This window comes from Protopterus annectens, chromosome 8.part1 (genome assembly GCF_019279795.1).
Source record: "Protopterus annectens isolate FY-2018-M chromosome 8.part1, PAN1.0, whole genome shotgun sequence".
NCBI lineage: Eukaryota > Metazoa > Chordata > Ceratodontiformes > Protopteridae > Protopterus > Protopterus annectens.
The window spans coordinates 339,307,010-339,330,960 of NC_056742.1; the positions used below are offsets into that span (position 1 = coordinate 339,307,010).

A 23,951-nucleotide genomic window follows, 5' to 3' on the forward strand; every position below is an offset into this window, starting at 1 on the left:
TATATAATATATATATTTTTAAACCTATTTTTTTTTTTTTACGGGTCATATATATATATATATATATATAGATATATAGATATATATATATATATTTTTTTAAACTACGTTCATTAACCTTCAACTACTTCCGGGATTCCTTTGTAATCCTCTCTCGTAGCCTAATACAAATGTTCCCCATCAATATACCTACTACTGCTGGACATCTCTCATCCAAAACATGCTACAATGCTTCCTTAAGCTCTTAAAATGCCTTACATTGCAAAGCAATGCATCTCCAAGTTCCTGTCTTTTGCTTACATCGCAGGTTCCATCGGCACCAGGGAACATTCTTGCAAATCTTGATGTGTTACAAAAATACTTGTGCAGGCATTTCCACACAAATGTTCTAAATTTACGTGACTTGGAGATAACTTAAGAATTTTAGTACTACTTCCCATTCCATCTGTTGAATCAGCCCCACCCAAACTCTCTGTCCTAAATAATTTTAACTTTTTCTGACTTAATGGTTACTTCCTCTAATCCACCTTCCTCCAATCCTGATAAATTGTTTCTTCCTAGCAGTCTTCTACCTTCAAGTCTATTCATCATGATGGGTGGGGTGGGGTGGGGGGGCACAATTCCATCCCTTCCATGTCCTCTCTATTTTACTCCATCTGCTCTTGACTCTCCGATATTCCCTTTCTAGTTTGTCCTCCAATCTACATTCTTCCTTTACCTATGCCACACCTTAAGCCTCCCCCAACTTAACTGCTGGGCCCAATATTTTACTTCCCTTTGCGTTTTCCTCCACTTCCAAGTAATTGTCTCCCTTTATTCTTCCAGTCTCAGACCACTTAATGCAATAACTCTGTGCTAATATTTTCCCATCGACTGCTCTGCCATTGTTGCTGAAATGCTTTCTGTGATCCTTTCTACTAGGGATGCTGTAAACAATCATTTGGCATCTAGCAGCATACAAATGACATCTTTCCTCTTTTTGCAGACATCTTCTCCCTCTGTACTATCATCTGTTTCCAGTCTGTCCTGTAATCCACATGCCATCCTTAGCATGTCTGCTATCTGACAAGCAGAACATTCTTTCAAAATTGTTTTATTCCCAAACTTCCTTCCTCTACTGACCCTGTGACCCACTCACAAGCCACTCTTGGCTCATCTCTTTCTCAAACAAAATCTTTGCTCAGCTGCTGCACCTTCTTTAATAAACCTTTACAGTAATGCCCGGAACTTCTGGCACAATTATTTGTCTTTATACAGTCTATTTGGATAATATAGGAGGGTAAGAAGTTGCAGTTTTTAGCAATGCTATGGGAGAACAAGCATTGTCCAGCTCTTTTGTTGGGCTTGGTTACATTTAGTAGCAATTTGTTGGGAGGATCTTAAGGTACATGAAGGAATATACATTTATAATATTGATTACAGTACTGGGCAGGTATTTGGTTTATAAATTAGTTTATGAGCTAGCATTAGTTGGTTATAACAAATATAGTTTGGGAAATCCAACCAGTTCAGTGATTGCGTGGCAGTGGTGTGAGCGGTTAGACTTTCCTGAGGCGAATTTAGCTATTTTATAGTAACCAGACTAAAGTTTATCGTGAGGGATGAGTGAAGTGAAGGTTAGTAAAGATGGCGCTACTATAAAGTAGAGCAGGGATGAGTAGGCAACTTGCCAGTTTTGTTTTGATGTTTTTGTCCATGTAAAGTTTATGACAACAAAGTTTGCCAAGTTTAAGTGCGTTTTCTTTACTGCGTTGAGAATGTGTTTCAAAGGTGAATTTGTCAATTGTAATGCCCAACAGTTTGGCAGATTTTACTATTTCGATTTCAGTTCCATCTTTAGATATGATTTTGAAGTCTATATATCTGGTGGTTTTGAAGAGAATAATAGTTGGCGTTTAGTAGCAGTTGTGAATTGTTTAGCCATGATTCAATCTCTGTAAAAACAACTGAAGAAGTCAGTAATTGAAGTAGAGATTATTGTCGAATCGGCGTACTGGATAATTTTTACCTAGTTGAGAGACTTTGTGGAGGTCATTAAAAAGATATTTAAGAGTAATGGTCCCAGAATGGAACCCTGTAGGACTCCTATGTTTGACAGATAATCAGACTGGATGTTATGCCACTTTACAGATTTTTTGCCTATTATTTTTAGGTATGATGTAAACCAGGAGAGGGATTCGGGGGCGCACCCAAGTTTTGTTAATTGGATCAGAAATTTAGTAAGAGATAATGTGTCAAAAGGCTTAGATAGATCCAATAGGATTACTTAAGTGGGGTGATTTGTATCAAAGACTTTGTTGATAGTATCAGTGAAGGAGAGCAAGGCTGTAACAATGCTGTGCTCTGGGTGAAAGCCATGTTGAGTGGGACAGAGAAGATTATCAATGAGGTACTTCAGTAACTGTGTGTGTACACACTTCTCAAAGATTTTGGATAGTGGGGATAGTATAGAGATGGGGCGATCGTTTGAGAGGTTGAGAGAGTTTCCACCTTTATGTAGTGGAGTAAGAGATTTTTTCCCATAGATGTGGAAAACATCCTTCTGCGAAAGAGTGGTTTATAAGAATACTAAATGGATATGCAATTGCATTTACTGCTAGTTGTAAATATTCTGGGGGAAGGTAGTCTGTGGAAAGAGCATGGTTTGAGTTTTTTTTTTTAATAGTTTACATACAAGAGATGTGGGTACTGGTTTAATAGAAAACGAATTGCCGAAGGACTGGAATTGTCAGGAATGAGTGGTGGGTGCATCATCATTTTGTATGAGATTATTTGTATTTTGGGAGCATTTGTTTGGGCTTCAGGAGTCCGATTAATTTTTGGATGGTGGTAATAAAGTGGGTATTTAAAGTCATGGGAAATTTGATTAGGGGGTCTTAGGTGCAGGAGAGGGATTCTGTAGAGTTCCAGGGTTCAGAAGGGTGGAGACTATACTGACTTCCAGAATTTCTATTGATTAATTTGGTAAGGTTGTTAGCTTAGAGGAGAAATAGATTGTTTTTATCTTGTATTACTAGCTTCTTGGCTCTGTTTCTTAGTAGTTTGAAATTACTTTCAATTTGTGTTCTTTTTGCCAAGTCTTCCATGCCTTGTCTCCATGAAGGATGCATTGGTCGGTCAGTTTTTTTAGCCATGAAGCATGATTCACTTTTCGTTTGATATGTACGGGGGCTAAGCTAGTAAGAGTATCCAAGAAGAGCTTATTAAAGTAATTAACTGCCTAGTCTAGGGGGACAGTTTTTAGTGGAAGCCAGTTAGGAGTTTTTTGCATGCTTGAGAATTTATTTTGGTCCAAGTGGGTGAGATTTCTTGACGTTTTATAGGAGTGTGTGTTGACTATACGAGGGTGAGACTTGTGGGTGTATGCTGGGAGGTGGTCACTTAGTATGTTAGGTAGGGTGCCAGAGTTTGAGTAATTGTGGGGGTGGGTAACTAATATCCATTCTAAGATAGATTATCATCCTGTAGATGAGCCATGGGTGGGAGTTTTGATAAGCTGAGTAAAGCTGTGTAAATTTATGTTGTTGGCTGGGGAGTTGGAGGTAAGATTTTGCCAATTAATTTGTGTCTCCTAGGATTACAGTTTCATTTGATACATTTAGGTTTATCCATGACAGAAATTCCTCAAAAATGGGGAATGTTCTGGCCTGGGGGAATACAGACTACTGCAATAGTTAGGTTTTTAATTGTTGTTTATGTAACATGGGGGAGAATTTCACTATCTAAAATATGGGGCTTTAGCCAAGTTTGTTTCAATTACTGCAACTATAGTTGGGGTGTGGGTAGCCAGGTATGAAATTCAGAAATTTTGTTACAGATGCTTCTAATATTTAAGTGTAATTTGTATTTTTTTGGGTTTGCGTTAGATTTTTTTGGGATGGTTGGGGCCAGGATTGGGGTGGATGTCCCCACATTAGCTTCCTGACCTCTATATAAAAAAAAAATGTACTCACTATAAAGTTCCATGCGAGTTGTTCCATCTCGCCTTCATTCTTCACTGATTGGTTCGGAGACTATCCTTGGCTCCAACACAGCCGACTATCAAGCTCAAAGTTTTCCAGTAGTTAGAGACCTAGCGCCTTATCCCACAATACACTGCTGGAATTACCTCAGATCTTGTTTGCTGCATTCCATATAGTGATACTATAATTATTCTGCCTAGGAATGAAGACACATTGAGAAACCAGGATGAAGACAGCCTCCAAGTCAACTGCCAGCCAGGAGGGGGAAGGAGGGAGGGACGTGAGACTGAAGGTGAGATGGAACAACTCACATGGAACGTTATGGTGAGCACATAACTTCTTTATGTGAAGTTGTTCAATCTCGCCGTTCATTCTTCACCGATGGGTAGCGTCCCTAGCACACTAACCCTGGGTGGCTCACGTTAGTACAGTCTTCAGAACCGTAGAACCAAATGAAGCCCTGTCCCTGGAGGCCTTATCCACTTTGTAATGAGTTATAAAAGTGTGAGGTTTAGACCATGTGGCTTGAAAGGCTGAAGAGGTAGAAACTGCTCTGGTTGAATGAGCCTTCACCTTACTAGACAAGGGCATGTTATGACAAGAATAGGTGTAAGTGATACAATCCGACAGCCACTTAGAGTTGTTTTGGAGAACTGGTTTACCTTTCCTTGCCTCAGAAAAAGACACAAAAAGCTGATCGGATTTCCTAATCTCTTTTGTTTTGTCTAGATAAAATCTAAGTTGTCTGTGAACATCAAGTTTGTGCAACATATATTCCAATTTGTTGGTGTGATTAGGGAAGAAAACAGGCAACTCAATGACTTGATCGATGTTAATTTCTGAACATACTTTAGACAAAAAGGATGGGTTTGTCCTGAGAGATACTCTGTCAGCATGAAAGACCATATAAGGAGGCTTGATGGATAGGGCTTGGAGCTCTGACACACTGCGGGCTGAAGTGATGGCTACTAGGAAGACAGTTTTCCACAATAGAAATTTTAGCTCACAAGATGATGCTGGCTCAAAGGGAGGAAGAATGATGCGAGATAACAAAATTCAAATTCCAAGGAGAATAAGGAGTCTTCACTGGCGGCCTCATGTGAAAGGAACCTTTTAGAAAAGCTTTAGGCAATTGGTGAGCCATAATATTCAATCCATCAAACCCTAGATGGAAACAAAATATAGCAGCTAGTTGTACCCGCACCGCAGCAGCCGCTGCTCCTTTGTTGAAAATTTCTGTCAAGAATTGTAAAATAGAAGACAATGGTGCTTGGTAAGGGTCAATATTATGGTAGGAAGCCCAAATGGAAAATCTCTTCCACTCACTACGATACAACTTTCTAGTAGGCGGCTTATGGGAAGCCAACACAATTTTACTAGTGTCATGGGAAAGATTATAAAGCCTGGCTATGCGGGGAATTGGAGCAGCCAAGCGGTTAGCTTCAGTGTCTGCAATGAAGGAAGAAGATCCCCTGACGGATAAGTCTGGAACTGGGTCCAGGATCCATGGGTCTTCCAGAATGTGATAGTAAAGAAACTGAATCCAAATCTGCTGAGGCCAATGAGGGGCTATAAGGATGATGGTCCGTCAACCTGGGCATCAGAGGAATTGGGGGAAATGCGCAGAGGAGACTCTGGGTCCAATCGTGGACAAGAGTATCCCTCTGGGACTGACCTGGTGGGAGAATCTGGGCAAAATAGCTTCTGCATTTGTTGTTGATATGACTGGCAAACAGGTCGCAGGAAGGCTGGCCCCATTTGCGGAAAATCCTGTCCACAATCTCTTTTTTGAGGGACCATTCGTGGGGCAATAAAATTGACGTTGGATTTGGCCGGGATGTGCATTGCTAACAGAAAGCGCTGGGATGACACTGCCATACTCTGAGGGCTTCTTGGCAAAGGGGGGCAAAACCTGGTCCCGCCATGCTTGTTCAGGTACCAGACCACTGACGTGTTGTCTGTCTGTATTGCAATTGTCCCTAAAGGAAGAGAGTCCTGAAAGTACTGCAACGCTAGAAGTACTGCTCTCATCTCCAGCACATTGATATGCAGATGTGTTTCTTCATCTCTTCATGTGCCTTGGGCAGTCTTTCCCTGAAAATGCCCCCCACCCTATCAGGGAAGCGTCCGTGGTCACAATGACAACTGGAGGGGGGAGCATGAAGGGACATCCTATTGTGACATGAAGAGACGTCAACCACCACTGAAGATCCTTCTTGCAAGAATTCGTTATCAGGATTTTGTGATTCATTAGAAGTTCTTGGTAAGACCATTGCGTGAACAGGAGCCATTGAAGAATCCTCATATGCATCTTTGCTAACGGGATTGCCAATATTGCTGCTGCCATCAACCCTAGCACTTTCAATACCTCTGCAGCTGGTGCTCTGTTCTTTGATACCAAGGATGTGATGTGTTGGCGAAGAATACAAACCCTTTCTGGTGGAAGACTAACAGTGGTGGTTGACATGTCCAATTCTGTCCCTATAAAAACGATATTCTGCGATGGCAACAATGCAGACTTTTTGGAGTTGACTAATGCCTAGCCAATTGCAGAGTGTCAGAGTAGTCTCTCCCACTTGAAGAAGTTGCCTGGTGGTGGAGGTACGGAGCCAATCGTCCAAGTACAGGAACACCTGGAATCCTAGATGCCTCAGGTGAGCCGTGACTACTGCCATGCACTTGGTGAACACTCTGGGGGCTGTAGTGAGACCAAAGGGTAGAGCTCGGAATGGATAATGATTGGCTCCCAGACAGAAACACAGGTGATCCCTGGATGGAAACACAGATGATCCCTGGATGGTCTGGCTATCTTTATGTGGTAGTACGCATCCTTGAGATCGCTAGATCACATCCAATTGCCTTTCCCTAAAAAGGGAAGTATGGACTGCAGTGTGACCATTCAGAACTTCTCTTTCTCGCAAATTGGGTGAGTCTGCTGAGATCCAAAATGGTCCCATTTTCTTTGGGACCAAAAAGAATCTTGAGTAAGTTCCGAATCCTGTTTGGTCTGCCGGGACTGGCTGGATGACTCTTTCTAGCAACCGGCGTATATCTACTGTTGCTTGCTCCCTGTGACTGGGTGGAACGTCCGGGATTCTTTTGACAGGATGGGGCTGGGTGGAGAACGGTATGAAATACCCTCTGGAAATGATACTTTGTACCCAGTTGTCGTTTGTTATATCTAACCAGGCTTCTGGGTACAATGACAAGCAACCCCTGACCGCCTCCAGAGTAGGACAGCCAGGCCTCCCTTCAGGAGTGCTGACAGGACTGACCAGAGAAGTGATCTCTGTCATCCTGGTGTTGTAGACCCCCTCTGCCGTGAGGTCGGCATCTTCCATTGTAACCCCCTCCTCTGCCTCTGGAGGGGGGGCTCTCCACTTGTCTTGAAAGGCTCCTTGGGCTTTCCGGAACCACATCTTTCCTCCCCTCTGACCTTTAGGATAGGGTCGAGTGGGGGGTGGAAAAATGGACTCAGATGGCAGAGTCTTTCCTTCTTGTTCACACCTGGTCAAAGTCTCTTACCTTTGGTCCAAACAAGGATGAGCCGTCAAACGGGGTATTAAGTCTTTTTTTTTACGAAGGGTTCCGCAAAGGAACAGAATCGCATCCAGGCATGCCTACGAAGAGCAATTCCTGTACCTGCAGCTCTACTCGAACCATCAGCTGCGTAAGATACGAGACGCATGGACGAAGGCCCGAGAGAAGAGTCGGCACCAAGTCCGTGCGGCTATCCTCCCCAGACCAGACTGGAGAGAGAGTTGGCTCCTAGAGTCCCCAGTTGGCACAGAGGACGTCCGAGCAGATGGAGCCGACAAAACTGGAACAAGTGTCGGCTCCAAGGGATCCACAACCATCAGGTCAGCCTCCTCTGGCTCCGAAAGTCTGATATGGCTCAGAGGAGCAGATAATTCAGGATTAATGGTCTTCATCTCAGACGGTTGGGTCTGAGCCAACAGCAATTTGGCTAGGCCTGGTGCCTTTAAGAGCTTCTGAACCAGCCGATCCATATCCAGATCGGACAGGCTGACCGAAGACCTGGAGGAGTGAATAGATGGAGCTGAATGGAGAAGTAGAGAGGGAGGTTTTTCGGCAACCGGTATCAAAGCAGTGTTCCAGGTCCGAAAAGAACAGACTTGTCAGCTCCGAAGCTAGTGGTGCCAAAGTCACACTTTCCAACCTTTTCCCTTTTTTATCCTGGATTCTGAGGAAGATTTGGATGATTTGCTGGCCCCATCCTGGTCAGACAATGCCTCTGTGAAAGGCTATTTAATAATACCCTGTTAACTAACTTCCTCTTCCTTTCTGCAAGCACTCGAGTGGAAAAAGAGTGGCAGATACTACAGGACTCCTGCAGGTGCACCTCACCTAAACAGTACACACTGCACATGGGCATCCGTAACGGACATCTTTTGTCCGCAGTCTGGGCACTTCTTGAACCCAGACTTAGGATGCTTTTCCCTTTCTTCAGACATAGCAACTAACTTCCTGAAAAAAAAATCACAAGATCAAAAAACAACACTATTTAACTATATAAAAATAGTTAAACTCAGTGAGGAGTAATCTAATTCACTACAAACAGCAATGCAAAAAAGACAGCACAAAAGCCCAAAAAGGCAACTAGTAACACGAGTAATCCAAATATCAAAAAGCCCAAAAAGGGCAACTCTAATCTAACAAGCTGTACAATAAGGCAGGTAAGAAAAGGCCCATGGCCAACAGGCCGAAGGCAAGCACTAGAGATTTACTGGGAAAGGGGGAAAAAAAAAAAAAAAAAAAAAAAAAAAAGAGAAAAATCTGCTAAACTAGGTAATACTATGTAAATATAATAGTAGAAAGATATAAAAATGCAATAGAAAAACTTGCTGAAAGTTGAAAATTCCCACTACAGTCTCGAGCAATGCTGGAAAACAAGAGATCCGTGCCACGGCAAACTAGATGAGGTAATTCCAGCAGTGCATTGTGGGATAAGGGGCTAGGGCTCAAGCTACTGGAAAACATTGAGCTTGCTAGTCGGTCGTGTCGGAGCAGAGGATCGGCTACAAACTCATCAGTGAAGAATGAACAGCGAGATTGAACAACTTCACATTAGATGTTATGTACTCACCATAACGTTCCATCTGAGTAGTTATACTTACATTTGTCTTCAACCTGTGAGTATTCGGATCCGGATCAGATCAGAGGTTGCTGCATCATCAGCATCTGATCCGAGCTCCAAGCTGCTCCCCTTAGCCACAACGTCCCTCTGTCTCCTTCCTTCCCTCCGATCGAGTTTGCTGTATCAGAAAACGTAAGCCTGACACAAAATGACCGTACCACTAAAGGCTCCCAAAATTCTAGGCCAAGCATAACCAGGAGAGCCACCAGCATGCACCTCTCCCATATACCAGGATAAGTCAATAGTGATAAGGTCAGGGGGAAGGAGGGGGGGGTGTGTTTCAAGGCAAATGATGGACAACTACTCAGATGGAACGTTATGGTGAGTACTTAACTTCTATATCTGAAGTAGTTTACTTCATTTGGTGTTCAACCTGTAAGACAGAGTTCCCCAGCTACCAACATCTGGGTGACCCTCATGGAAGGATATTTCGGTAAACTGCAAAGCCAAAGGATGCCCTACTTCTGGATACAATATCCAGTTTGTAATGGAATATGATGGTATGAGATGAGGACCAAGTAGCTGCAGAACAAATGTCATCCAGTGACACTAGACCAGAAGGTCACTGAAGTTACCATAGACCTAGTGAAAAATCTGAACCAGAGAGGAAATGACCATCAGAACATGCCCGGATGATACACTGGGAAATCCAGCAAGCAATAGTGACTTTAGAAACAGGCTTGCCAAGGAATGGTTTGGAATAGAACACAAACAGTTGGTCTGATTTACAGAAGGATTTTGTTCCATTTAAATAAAACCTCAGTTGTATATGTACAGCCAACAAATGTAACTTGTATTCACCCCGGTTTTGGAAATTTGGAAAGAAAACAGGAAGATTGACTGATTAAATACTGATTTCTGAAGCCACTTTAGGAAGAAAGGAAGGGTTAGTGCACACAGAAACCCTATCCTTGTGAAAAGCCATGTAAGGAACTTTAATGGACAAGGCTTGAAGTTCTAATAACCTCCTGGCAGATACGATAGCCACCAAAAAAAGCAGTTCATTCAAGTCTCAGGTGGGTGTCTACCACCGCCATCACTCTGATGAACACCTGGGGGGCTGTGGTGAGACCCAAGGGTAGGGCCCTGAATTGATAATTGGCCTCCAGCCATAAGCAAAGAAACCTGCAGGAGCACCTATTCATTTTGATATGATAGTAAGCGTGATAGTAAGCATCCTGGAGGTCAATTGAGCACATCCAATCCTTGCTTGTAGGTAGGGCAGAATGGACTGAAGCATGACCATCCAGAATTTCTTCTTCACTACTGACAGGTTCAGAGTTGAAAGATCTAGAATGGATCTTGCATCCCCCGATTTCTTTGGCACCAAAAAGAACCTGGAATAGGTGCCTGATACTGATAGATCTGGAAGGGGGATGGGTTGGTTGACTCGTTTTCTTAGCAGCTTTTGTATCTCCAGTCCTGCTTCCTCCCTATGTGCAGGTGGAACGTCTGGGGAGGAGTTTTGGTGGGAGAGGTGGATTCACAAACAGAAAGGAGTAGCCTCTGAAAAGGATTTCTAACACACACTGGTCTGTTGCAACGGACTCCCACTCTGTTGGATGTGAAGAAAGATGGCCACCGATTGCCTCCAGAGATGAGCAGCCCAGCAACCTCTCAGGGCTGTTGCTCGGGTCTGTCTGAGAATGGTTTCCCGAGACCCGAAGTTCTTTGGACCCCCTCTGCCTCAGGGCCGGCATCTATTGTAACCCCCCCCTCTGCCTCTTGGGGGGGGGGGGGGGAGAGTCCTGAGTGTCCTGGGAGAACAGAGATTTCCAGAACCATATCTTCTTTGCCCCTCGCTGACTCCTTGAAAAGGATCTTTGAGGGGAGGAGAAGCAGATCCCGATGGCAGACAGTGTCCTCCCATCCTTCTCACTCTGGACTAGAATCTTTCACACGGACTTCCCAAACAGGGAAGAACCATCATAGGGGGCATTAGCAAACGACACCTTGAAGGGCACGAAAATTGACAAAGCTGGAGCCAGGTGTGGTGCCTCATGGCAGCACTGAACCCGGCCGCCCTGAGGGCTCCTTCTGTAGCATGTGAAAAGAAGCGCATGGAAGTATTTGCAACCGCTGGCAGAGTGGCCACACACACAGAGAACATCTTCTGGCCCTCTGCCGACATGGACTCTAGGGGCGACTCGGCGATTTCCTTGACTAACAAAGAATAATCCACGACCTTGAAGAAAGGAACTGGAACTCTGCTAAAGTCCACAAGGCTGTATTTTTATTTCTGAAGTATTCCAAAAGTCACAGATAAAATCACTGGCGCTTTCAGGCAATCCTGAGCTTTATCAAGTGAAAACAAATTGCAGTGTGCAGTAACCTCCATTAAATAGCCTGGCAATTATACAATTAATTAATTAGTAAATCTAGTACTAAGGTGTGGTGCTTTAGAGTTGGGTGTTAAAAAAAGTTAGTCATTATATCAACTCAAAAAATGAAATGTTTGCAATAACATATGCATAAAATGACTAACCATAAAAACATTTTAAAATGCCAGTTTCTAGGTTTCAGAATATAAAAGTCTGAAGTCTGATTGGGGTTGTAGATTGTTAAAGAATATGCTTAAAGATGTGTTTAGATTGTCAGTGAATTGTTAAAAGTTTTTTCATTGTTACTTTACACTGATAAAAACATGCAATAAAATATCGAGATATTTTAATGCCCATCCATATAACATTTCATATAGAATTTGATTTATTAGTGAATCCTATAACTGGATGTTCAATAATTTAATATGCTGTGTGGGATGCTGTGGTATGAAGGGGTCAAGTGTGAGTTATAACCTAGCCCTCCAGCTTGAGGACCGGTTTAATGCTGATCATCCCATTCAGACCTGGTGGCTTCTGCATTCAGTCTCAACTGCCATAATAGTTCACGGTAGCAAGGTGGATTCCCAGTCACCACCTCTTGCATCTGGCTCAACCTGTTCCAGAACTAGAAACTGGATTTTGGGTTCTGGGCAGGAGAGTGTTTAGAAGGCGTTGGTTTCCTTCTTCCTGGTCATGTCATAAAGATGCTCAGATATGTTTTCTTAATTCCCTCTCAGTTTGCCCACATAAACTTTGACAGTTGGTGCACATCCCCAGTATCGACCCTCTAGAGGCACAGGTGTAAATCCAGTGGGGTGTATCTTGTAGTTCAGACGGAGGTATGGTGCTGTTTCTTTGGATATGGCATGACATTGGGCACAGGCACCACATTTGAATGTGCCCAGCCTTGGTTGTTTTACCTTCATCTTTTTTCTTTGATTTCTTTCAAATAATTCCTTTAAATTAGCCCCTCTTTTACGAACAAAACTGGGTTTAGGTGGTATGTAGTCCTTTAGTTCTTCAATGAGGGGCTAAACCCAGTTTTGTTCGTAAAAGAGGGGCTAATTTAAAGGAATTATTTGAAAGAAATCAAAGAAAAAAGATGAAGGTAAAACAACCAAGGCTGGGCACATTCAAATGTGGTGCCTGTGCCCAATGTCATGCCATATCCAAAGAAACAGCGCCATACCTCCCGTCTAGGAACTACAAGATACACCCCACTGGATTTTATACCTGTGCCTCTAGAGGGGTCGTATACTTGGGGATGTGCACCAACTGTCAAAGTTTCTATGTGGGCAAAACTGAGAGGGAATTAAGAAAACGATTCACGAGCATCTTTATGACATGACCAGGAAGAAGGAAACCAACGCCTTCTACAAACACTCACTCTCCTGCCCAGAACCCAAAATCCAGTTTCTAGTTCTGGAACAGGTTGAGCCAGATGCAAGAGGTGGTGACTGGGAATCCACCTTGGGCTACCGTGAACTATTATGGCAGTTGAGACTGAATGCAGGGAAGCCACCAGGTCTGAATGGGATGATCAGCATTAAACCGTCCTCAAGCTTAGGAGGGCTAGGTTATAACTCTCACACTTGACCCCTTCATACCACAGCATCCCCACACAGCATATTAAATTATTGAACATCCACGGTTATAGGATTCCGACTAATAAATCAAATTCTATATGAAATGTTATATGGATGGGCATTAAAAATATCTCACGATATTTTATTGCATGTTTTATCAGTGTAAAGTAATAATGAAAAAAAATTTTTTAACAATTCACTGACAATCTAAACACATCTTTAAGCATATTCTTTAACAATCTACAACCCCAATCAGACTTCAGACTTATGTTCTGAAACCTAGGAAACTGGCATTTTAAAATGTTTTATGGTTAGTCATTTTATTTAAGTGCATATGTTATTGCAAACATTTCATTTTGAGTTGATATAATGACTAACTTTTTTAACACCCAACTCTAAAGCACCACACCTTAGTACTAGATTTACTAATTAATTAATTGTATAATTGCCAGGCTATTTAATGGAGGTTACTGCACACTGCAATTTGTTTTCACTTGATAAAGCTCAGGATTGCCGGAGCGAAAGCGCTTGTGTGATTTTATCTGTGACTTTTGGAATACTTCAGAAATAAAAATACAGCCTTGTGGACTTTAGCAGAGTTCCGGTTCCTTTCTTCAAGGTCGTGGATTATTCTCTGCTTGTCTTTGGTTTTTTGTGCATTACTTCACTTGATTTCCTTGACTAAGTCGCACTGTAGTCAGATGACATGCGCCATATAATTCAGCGCCCTTATGGTAATGGTTGCTGAAGCATAAACTCGCTTCCCCACACGAACCATCCTCCTCGACTCCCAGTCTGGAGGATAGACTGTAGAGCTCTCCTGCACGAGCTCTTTCTTGGTGGCAGCTGCCATCACCATAGCGTCTACTGGGGACTCCTTACTCCAGCTGGTCCTGTCCAGTGGGGGCTAAGAACTTTGTCTGGTCTTTTTGGAATAGGCTTCACGGTGTCCGGCTCCTTCCATGCTCTAGAGGTGATTAGGTCCACCAGTGGATCTTCAGGAGGGACACCCAGGAGGTAGATAGGCCCATGCCGAATGCCTCTAGGAACATTGACTCATCTGTGGTTGGTTTTTGGGCGGACCACCCCCCCTCTTTGGCATAGGAGTTCCATGATGTCTAAGGAGGACAGCTCTTCAAGGGGGGGGGGTGACCTGGGGGAACCTTCCTCCAAGTCAGTGTCATCTGTGAGAGACTCTGGGGAGGAGTCCAAGTAACTCCTTTTACAAGTCAGTTTGCGAGGAGCCTCCTCAGTGGGACTCGACAGGTGAGGGGGGGGGGGCTCGCAAACATCTGCAAGCTCTCTAGTGGGTGCTCCCTGAGGCAAAGCAAGCACAGCTGTCCCATAGATGACAGGAAGGTCACAGCTGTACCCAGAACCAAGGGAGTTGGGCCAGATTCCAAAGAGGAAATGGTCAGGGGTCTCGACTCACTAGAGAGAACCCTCTCCACCATGTCAAAAGCTTTAGGAGAGTGGACCCTCCTGGGAAACAAGTAAGGGAGCCACTCCCCTCGGATCAGACGGGGGAGTCTGAGTCAAGCCTGCAGGAGCCAAGATACCAAGAGGGAGACTGTGCTCCAACAAACTGAGAGCAGACAGAACCCCCTCAGATCCAACACAGAGGCTATGGCCCAGAGAGCTTGGATCTGACACAGTCGGATCAAACACGCTCAAGGCAATGGCTAGCATTGAGGTACAGGGTGCCATCTGCACCAACCCCCCCCGACCCAGACAGCTCTTGGATCCAAAGACTCCAAAACAGAGGATCAGATCAGAAAAGGAGCTATGGGGATGAAGAGCTGCGAGCTCCCCGTTCCGAAGGGTGAGGAGGCTGGCAAGAACTCCCATCTGGATCTGGGTGCAGATGAACTTCCACATCATCCTGTCCATCTCTGACTCAAGCTGCAAGTGGAACGTGACTAGGAAGCAGACACCGGCCTGAAGTGCCGGTGAAGGGAGGCTATGGATGGGGCAAACTTGAGCGAACGGAGCAGAGAGGTACTATGCTTAGGATGGATCCTAGATTTAGGAGGCCCCACGGAGTAGAACACTTCCTAGGTCTATCCTTGTTATGCATATCCTCATCCGCAGGCCTCAAGAAGGGAGGTAGAGTCCCAGAGGCCTGGGAAGGGGCAGACACAGTGGCAGGAGTTGTAGCAGTAGTAGCAGGGACAGCCATCCCCGAAGCAGGCAGAAGCTCTTTCATCATTAGTTTAGCCCTCTTATCCTTGAGGGCTCTACGACTGAAGCCTGTACAAATAGAACAGGCTGCATCCAGGTGGGCCACTCCTAAACACACTACACAGTGTGTGGCCATCCATTGGAGATAATTTATGGCCCCACACTGTGCATTTTCTGAAGACAGGCTTGGGGTTCTCAGCCATGTCTAGAAGGAAACCCAACACACACAAACCTACACACACGCCCACTTAATAAAGGGGGGTAGGCCAAGGAAGGGACAGCACAACTTTTTTTTTGATAACAGACTACCAACGCGAGGTAGAAAAAGGGAGATAAGGAATCCTACTCTAACACTATAGGGAAAAAGTATTACTTAGCAAAAAAAGATGCCTGGAGCTCCGCGACCATGATGCTTAGCTTTTCAGCAGCAAATAAGATCTAAGGGAAGGAAGGAGAGAGGGGCATTATGGGTAAGGGAAGGAGCTTGGAGCGCAGATCAGATGCTGGTGATGCGACAGTCTTGGATCCGATCCGGATGCAAATACCCACAGGTTGAAGACCAAATGAAGTAAACTTCAGATCATTCTTTTTCATCTTATAGGCCAGGAATTTCATGGGGACCCCTCTTTCTGGTCTCCAGGCTATTTGATGGGCTTTTTCAAATCTTAACATATCTTTCAATATTCCAGTCCATTATGGCAATAAATTCTGTATAGCCCTTTCACAGTCCATGCCTTCATACTTCTAGTAGTCCAATCACTTTCAATTTTTTGTTCGGACCCTATCTTTCAAGTCCACTGCCTTTTTTTCCTAAAGATTCTAGAGCCGCTTCTACCCTGGCCTTCAGCTCATTTTCTAACCCTCCTGAACCTCCAAGTTTAGTTTTTTTTAAGATAAAAACATTTTGTGTTTGTTTCATTTCCTGACAGATATTCATTAGGATGACTTTTTTCCCTCTACTGCCATCTTGTTCTCTTTCATTTGACTAACTTATGCAAACTTTCTTCCCACAGCTTTTTCTCCCCACTGTCTAGACGACGGCATCAGACTTCTACTTATCCGATTAACTCAACTCTGACTTTTAGTCCTATCACCTTGAGGATCAGTTTTCAACAAGCTAATGTGGAGTTGCAAGTGTGCTACAGCTTTGTTCAGTACCATACTAGAAGTCCCCAACTGTAGGTAATTTTAAGATGTTCCAATTCACCTAATTTAACAGTGATTAGAATTTTATAAATATGTATTGCCTAAAGCAACTAATGTTTATGAAATACTGCTCTCCTGAAATTAAAATTTTCTCACAGAGGTGTAAAACAGGGCAAAGATCACTTATGTCAGCAAAACTCATAATATACATTCTGGGGTCAGTCAGTGGCAAGTCAACTATCAAATGCTTATCAAGCCCTTTAGACAGCAAGATGTTGAGCCTACATCAGTATGCATTTCATTCCTGCTATTTTGTGTGTGCAGTCAAGACTGTATACAGAAAAATCTGCAGAATTCATCTATGATGATATGCAGTTTTAGCCAAATCTTTGACAAGCAAAGGGCAAGAGGCTTGAATCAGTGAAGTGCTTCATGTAGTTGGGTGTATAATTCTAACGCTGAAATGTAACACTAATGTGCCAGTAAGGTTCAGTTTCATTGTAGACAAAGTTTTTTTTCACAATTACTTACATATACACATTTATGCTTTTAGATGGGATTACTATGCACAATGCTGTTACAATATGCGTTTATAAAATGCATTTGTTATAAGGCTGTGTTTTAAAGAACTTTTCCCTTTAAATTTAAGCAGGGTTCAGGCGTCCGTGTCATGTGTCTGTTTACTGTGCGTTTGAACTTTGTATATAAAGCTTTGGCTAAGAAAAGCCATTTTATATATTTAAAATATTACAACAAAAGCGCTAATCTAGTTTCTTTTTGGAATAAAGCTGTTTGGATTTATCCTGCTGCCTTTGTGTTGGTTTTGGGGCCAGTCTGTCTTCATTTTGGATTTCTGCTTACCCAGTGAGACAACTCTGTGCAGTATGTTCCCCCCCTAGACAAGGATAACCACACCTCTTTCCCTTCCTACTTATCCCAACACAGTTTACACTTTTATATCTCTCTGACCCAATTTCTCCATACACATCCTTCTACCATACCTTAACCTGCTCACTCCTCTATCCTCACTCTATTTCTCACAAACTTTACCTATATACATCCAATAACTTTTGTACAATGTATAAACCACCTACTACACCTTACATCATACTTTTACTGACACCACTACTACTATTCTCTTTTACCCTATCATATTTACTCACCACCTATGAATATCCCCTATATCCTAAACTTCAATACCCTAACAAGGAAACCAATGCTCTATTGCTACCACTGCATCTTAGCCATGCTAATATAACATCTTCACCCAACTACCTACTTGCAAAGTATCACAGAATAACACATATCAAATATAACAATTTCATTAAAAATCCATTTTTATATAACAAAATCAATAACCCTAGCTATATAGGACTACTACTCTCTTTAAAAGATGAAGATATCCATCCTAACCCAGGTCCAAATAAAACATCTCCTACTCTCCCCAACCAAAACTACTACCCTATTAATTCCCTAATAAAATTATCTCAAACTATCCCATCTCAATAGACTTAGCATAAACAACAAAGTATCCCAACTCCAAGCCCTACTAGAACTATATGCCTTTGATATCCTCTGTCTTACTGAAACTTGGCTAAAACCTACTACCAAAGACAACAAAATCCTTCCACCTGGATAGAACATACTAAGACTTGACAGAGTAGCTAAGAAGAGTGGAGGAGTAGCTATTCTATTTAAATCATGCCTACAGCTATCCACCTATAACTGCCAATTACCACTAGATACTAATGCTGAAATTCTCATCACCAAACTTCATATTAACAATGCTAAATCTATCAATATCATCTGTATGCATCTTCCTCCTGGCAATAACATTGCCACTATGGAACATATTCTTTGTTGGCTATCCCAACACTTACCCCAAGAAACCATAATCCTGGGAGATATGAACATTGACTGGAATTGCTACTGTAGCAACCTCCCTACAACCCATATTAACCTATATGGCTTTTCACAAACCATTACATACCCCACCAGGACCAATAAAGTTAGCCAAAAATCAAGTATATTAGACTGGATTCTTATCAACAATCACCCCAATAACTATGACTCAGAAACCCTCCCTGATAATATAAGTGACCACTCACTCACCTACATTATTAGGCACAAAATCTTCTCTCCCAACTCAACATCTGTTAAAAATATCAGAACCAAAAAGAACTTTAACCCTGAGCTCTTTGAAAAAGAACCAAGAACTTGTAATTGGTCTCCTTTAAAACATCTCCCTTTAGAAGAAGCCATCAATTACTTTAACTCTAACTTCCTAGCCATTCTTAACCAACATGCACCAACCAGATCTATTGGAGTTAAAACCAAGCCCTATGGCTTTCTAAATTAAACTAAATAAAAAATGCATCTTAGAAACAAATATTGGGCAAAATGGAGAATGACTAAAAACCCAGCCGACCACCTAACCTTCAGACAACTAAGAAATGACACTAAGAAAGCTATACTCTCAGATAAACAAAATTACTACCTAAAATTCCAACAACCACATCAAAACAACCCTCAAATTCTGGACTAGCATTAACCAATTACTCCATCCAGGTAAATCGTCCACTCCTAACCCTCAAAATACTGACCATAACCACCCCATCAATACAGCCAACATATTTAATACCCATTTTACTAAAACTATCCAAACTCTAGCTTCTCAGCTATCACCCAATATCTTTAATCTCCCTTCCTATAACTCTACCCCACCTCCTCCTTTTCCTATATCTCTACCCCACCTCCTCCTTTTCATTTACAACCCATCCCAACTTCATATATTCTGACCCTATTACAAAATCTTAAACCTTGCTCTCCTTCTGCAGACCATCTACCTGCCGACTTCCTACGGCTATCAGCCAAAGTTATAGCTTATCCCACTTCTATTCTGATCAATAGGACTCTCACTAAAGGTGAAATACCCAGCCTATGGAAAGTATCTCATATCATACCTCTTCATAAAAGGTGGACAATCCATTGAACTCTCTAATTAACGTCCTATTGCCCTTCTTTCACCTCTAGCAAAGATCATGGAGAAATGCATCCCATAAGCAACTACTTGAACACAACCAAAAATAACTTACTTTCCAGCTGTCAACATGGTTTTAGACCCTCACATAGCACTACCACTGCCCTCCTGTCCTTTACAGATTGTATAAATAAAAACCGCAACCTTAATTACCTTTCCTCTGCACTCTTCATTGACCTGTCTAAAGCTTTTGACATGGTCAATCACCAGATTCTCATAAACATACTCAAATCCCTCTTTAGATACACCTTCCATAAAATGGTTCCAATCCTACCTCGATAATAGACAACAAGCAGTAATCTGGGATAAGACGCTCTCTGCCCTTCAACCAGTTACTATAGGTGTCCCTCAGGTGTCCATACTAGGGCCTTTTCTCTTTTCAATTTTCATCAATGACCTTCATCTAGCCATCCCCCAAGCCACTTGCATACAATATGCTGATGACTCCACACTTATGTTCAGCCAAATCCAAATCTGAACTTCTCTCTCTTACCCAGAACACATTTAACATAGTTGAACAATGGATTATACAGCGTTGCCTTCTTTTGAACCCTAATAAAACTAAACTCCTCCTCTTTACTCCAACTCAGAATTCCTCTCCATTGGATTTCTCAATTAAATCCACTAATGGTACCATTATATCACCAGACCCAACCACCAAACTTCTGGGCATTATCATAGATAACCTCAATTTTGACACCCATATCAATAATACAATAAAAACTGTCAACAAAAAACTGGGCTCCCTAGAGAGGATTAGACCTTTCCTCTCCCCCACTGCTAGAACTATAGCACACACTCATCTAATCTCTACTCTCCTCTATGCAACACCAATTTTTACTAACCTTTCAAAAAAGAACCTTAACTGGAAACTTCCTATAACAATATTGCTAGGTTTGCTACAGGTAACCCCTACAGAACCCACCATTGCATAAATATAAAACAACTTGGATGGCTGGAACTACAAAACGTGATTAAACTCCAACCATTGCCCATAAAACCCTTTATAAACCTTCCTCTACTCCTATTCTATCCACCCTCATCACACCATATATAAATCTGAAATCCCTACGTTCCTCTCACAAAAACCTTGTACATACCTCTAAACCCAACAACAAGGCTGGATAATCTCTCTTTTCTAATGCTATTGGAAAAACTTGGAATCCTCTCCCCAGTGATCTTTCCTCTCTCCCCTCTCCCTCACTTTTTAAAAACAAACTGAAACTTTACCTAACACACTGGCTGTGCCCCTGTTCTAAACCAGACTAGGCATCTAGCCAACAAGATTTACCCAAGTTTCTGCTACTACTGACTACATATGTACTATTTTATTTTCTTAACCTATAAATACCACCTTTTACACTACTCTAAAACAAATACATTTTCTTTACTAATAAACAAAATTATTTACTACTAAACAAAGTCTCTCTCTCTAGCCATACTATCCTCTGTCTCTAAATTCTCTTTACAGAAGATTTTTCTTTCTTCTATACTCTAGTTGCATATTTTACATAATTACTCTTATCACTTGTCCTTTATTGTACAATTACCTCCTTTTCATATTACTTTACTATAAATATTCTAGCTCTAAAGCTCTTTGCTTTGTCCTCTCCGATTTCCATATTATAACCTGCTAGAAGCATAGTACATAATGTATGCATCTACATAGTTACCTTATTACTTTTTATCCTTCCAAGGTTTTATTTTGTAATTTGCAATGTATATCTCAATATGTTTTATTCTTCTTCTAGTCCTATGTTAAAATGATTAAGTTTTTTTTTTTTCACTTAGTTTATCTTGGAGCTTTTCTCCCCGGGACTCCACTGAAAATGGACATATATCCAGTTAGACTAGCCCAGTCAACAAATGTAAAATAAAATAAAATAAAATAAATAAATAAACATAGGGAAAACCTCAGCAGAAGACTGGTGTGTGAATCAAAGGCTTACAGCAATGTGGAAATCATCCGAGGTAAGGATTCTGCATTGCATTAAGTCTTTCTGAATTACCCGTCTAGAATCAGTACCACTGTACGGAAGGTAAAAGTGGAATAAATTTATCAAGTAACATTGCTTTTAAATGTCAGCAAAAAAAACTGTATGGCACTACTACCTGAATTTATATCAAACACGTTAAGGTGTTACAATGCAATATGATGTAAAATGAACAAAAGAAGCAAAACTGTGGAAGATTACTTGTTGAGCTCTATATAGTGCTGACGTCATAAAAGAACATAGAAAAGTCATACTGTGAAATGTACACAGTCTATGTGACGAGGAAATTACAGTTGCACAATCCCTACTTGCCTGTGACAGAAGATGTTCAAATTCATTAAAGCCTAAAAGCATTTTGGGTCATCTGTCATGGTAACCAATACTGGCCAGCTTTCAAAAGCTCAGATGCCCCACCTCTCTCTTCCTGTAATACAGAATTAGTGGAGCGCATCTTGAGAGGATGTTTTTAGCTATCACAGGGAGTCTGTGTTCAGGCTTTTTTTGCTTACACAAAGGAGATGGAAGTATCTAAACTTAGACTCCTCTAGCAAAAGTAAATTCACAGCCACAGTACCATATTAAAAAAAAAAAAAAAAAAAAAAAAAAATAGATGCAACAGAATCAGAGGTTAAAACCCACCTCGGCTATGCACAATCTGAGGATGGCGGGCGGGTGGCTGCTGCCACTGAGGCAGTGAGGAATTCAATCATTTACTGTTACAGTTAAGTTAGGGCTTACGACACTGTACTATTTCCATCACTGCCTCTGTTTCAGTGGCAACTGGGGTAGAGTCCCAAAACATAGCCTACCCTACTTGGGTGGTGGAAAGATAAGGATCCAGAAGCCCCTGGAGAATGGTCCTAGCAGACCCTGTTCTGGATCTTAGAAGGGAAACCAGTTTGTAGTGTATTTTGAAGGTATGAACAGAGAACCAAGTTGCGGTCTCAAGAATGCTCTAGGGTCCACACTCCTTCCCAATACACCATTAGAGAGGATAAGGACCTAGTCAAATTATCCTTATCCTTGTCTGGAAGAGATTTACCATGGGGGGATATCAGAAAACAGCAGCAGAGGACAGGCATTATGCAATATTTTGCCTACAGACAGGTCTACCTTTCTTAGCCACACCATAGCAGACAAACCACTGCTACATTCCTAAAGTTCTTTGTTCTGTCAAGGTAGTACCCGAGCTACTTGATTGCATCCAAGATATGTAGAATATTTTCTCTCTTGCTTTTTTGGATCAGGTAGAACACAGGGAGATTAGTGGTTTGGTTCAAGATAAACTTCTGAAAAAACTTTAGGCATGGATGATAAATTAGTGTGCAACTCAGCCCAGTCCTTGCAAAAAATCAAAGAGGGTTTGCATACCATGAGAACTTGCATCTTATGAAAGACAAACATTCTTCCAGGTAATGAAACAAACTAGCCTGACAGGCAAGTTCAAAAGGGGGTAAAGGTCAATTTTTCAAGCGCAAAGTTGAGATCTCAAGAAGGAATTTGGGTACTTGCATATCGCAACCACATTTGTCACTGGCGGCTGGTTCCCAGATCCTGAAATATGTCCCATAATGGTTTTAAAAGTGACGTGGTGTGTGTGTGTTTTTTTTTTTTTTTTTTTTTTACCGTACAGGCTCTCTTCTGGACTGTTTTCGAAATCATGTCCAAAACCCCTACTGTCACTGTTTGTTTAGGCAGTGTACTGAGAGCATGTCGGTTATTGCAACTCCGCTTGATGAACGTTCCTTTTTTCCTGCCAGCAAATGCAGGTCAAGTAACTGTTTACACTCACATTTAGCGATCAAAGTTGTGTCACTATTGTAGTGCGACTGGTACTGCACACTGTTTTACTTACATTAACAGACATGTAGAGTTAAACGCATCATTCCCAGAAGTTAAAAAAAAAAGTAAATAAAAAAAAAAGAAAACACTGGTTAGAACAGAGTGACTGCACTTCTGGCTGAGCAATTCCCACCGCAGAGAAACAGAAAGACAAAGTGACAGCGATCAAGATTGTTGCAACAGTAATCCATGTAGTACTACGTGGTTTTCCCCGAACATGCCAGTGTCAGAAATCACAGCCTGCACTGTAAAAAGAAAATCACACCACATCACATTTTATCATGACATTAACCGGATTTGTTGTAGGGTACAGGACCTGCTCGGTTCATTTCAGTAACCGGGAAGATGGCATGACATGCTACCGCTGGCGAGTAAGTGCAACATGCATCGACAACTTCAGTATTTTTTCTAATTTTTATTCATAACCCTGCATAAAAGACCCTACCTTTTTAAAGCAAACATATTGCCTCCCATTTTTTAAAACACTACCGGTCACATTTCATTATCGGAAGCAACCGTTATGATCGCAAAAATGTGGTTGTGATAATACGCAAGTACCGGAATTTGTTTTCGAGGAGGTATCACATGCAACACTCCTTTCAACAACTATCTGACCACAAAGGGGGGGGGGGGGAGAGGGGGCGATCCATAAGAACACAAGCTCAGATGGTCACAGCAAGCTGTATTTTGATAGAAACACATAACAAATCATCTCCATGTA

General features: G+C 42.0%; 1 protein-coding gene across 2 annotated transcripts in view; it reads right to left on the reverse strand.

The window, feature by feature from the left end:
- Window positions 1-23,951, reverse strand: part of TERF2 (telomeric repeat binding factor 2) — a 984,850-nt gene that overhangs the window by 857,376 nt on the left and 103,523 nt on the right. The gene's annotated exons all lie outside the window — the stretch shown is intronic.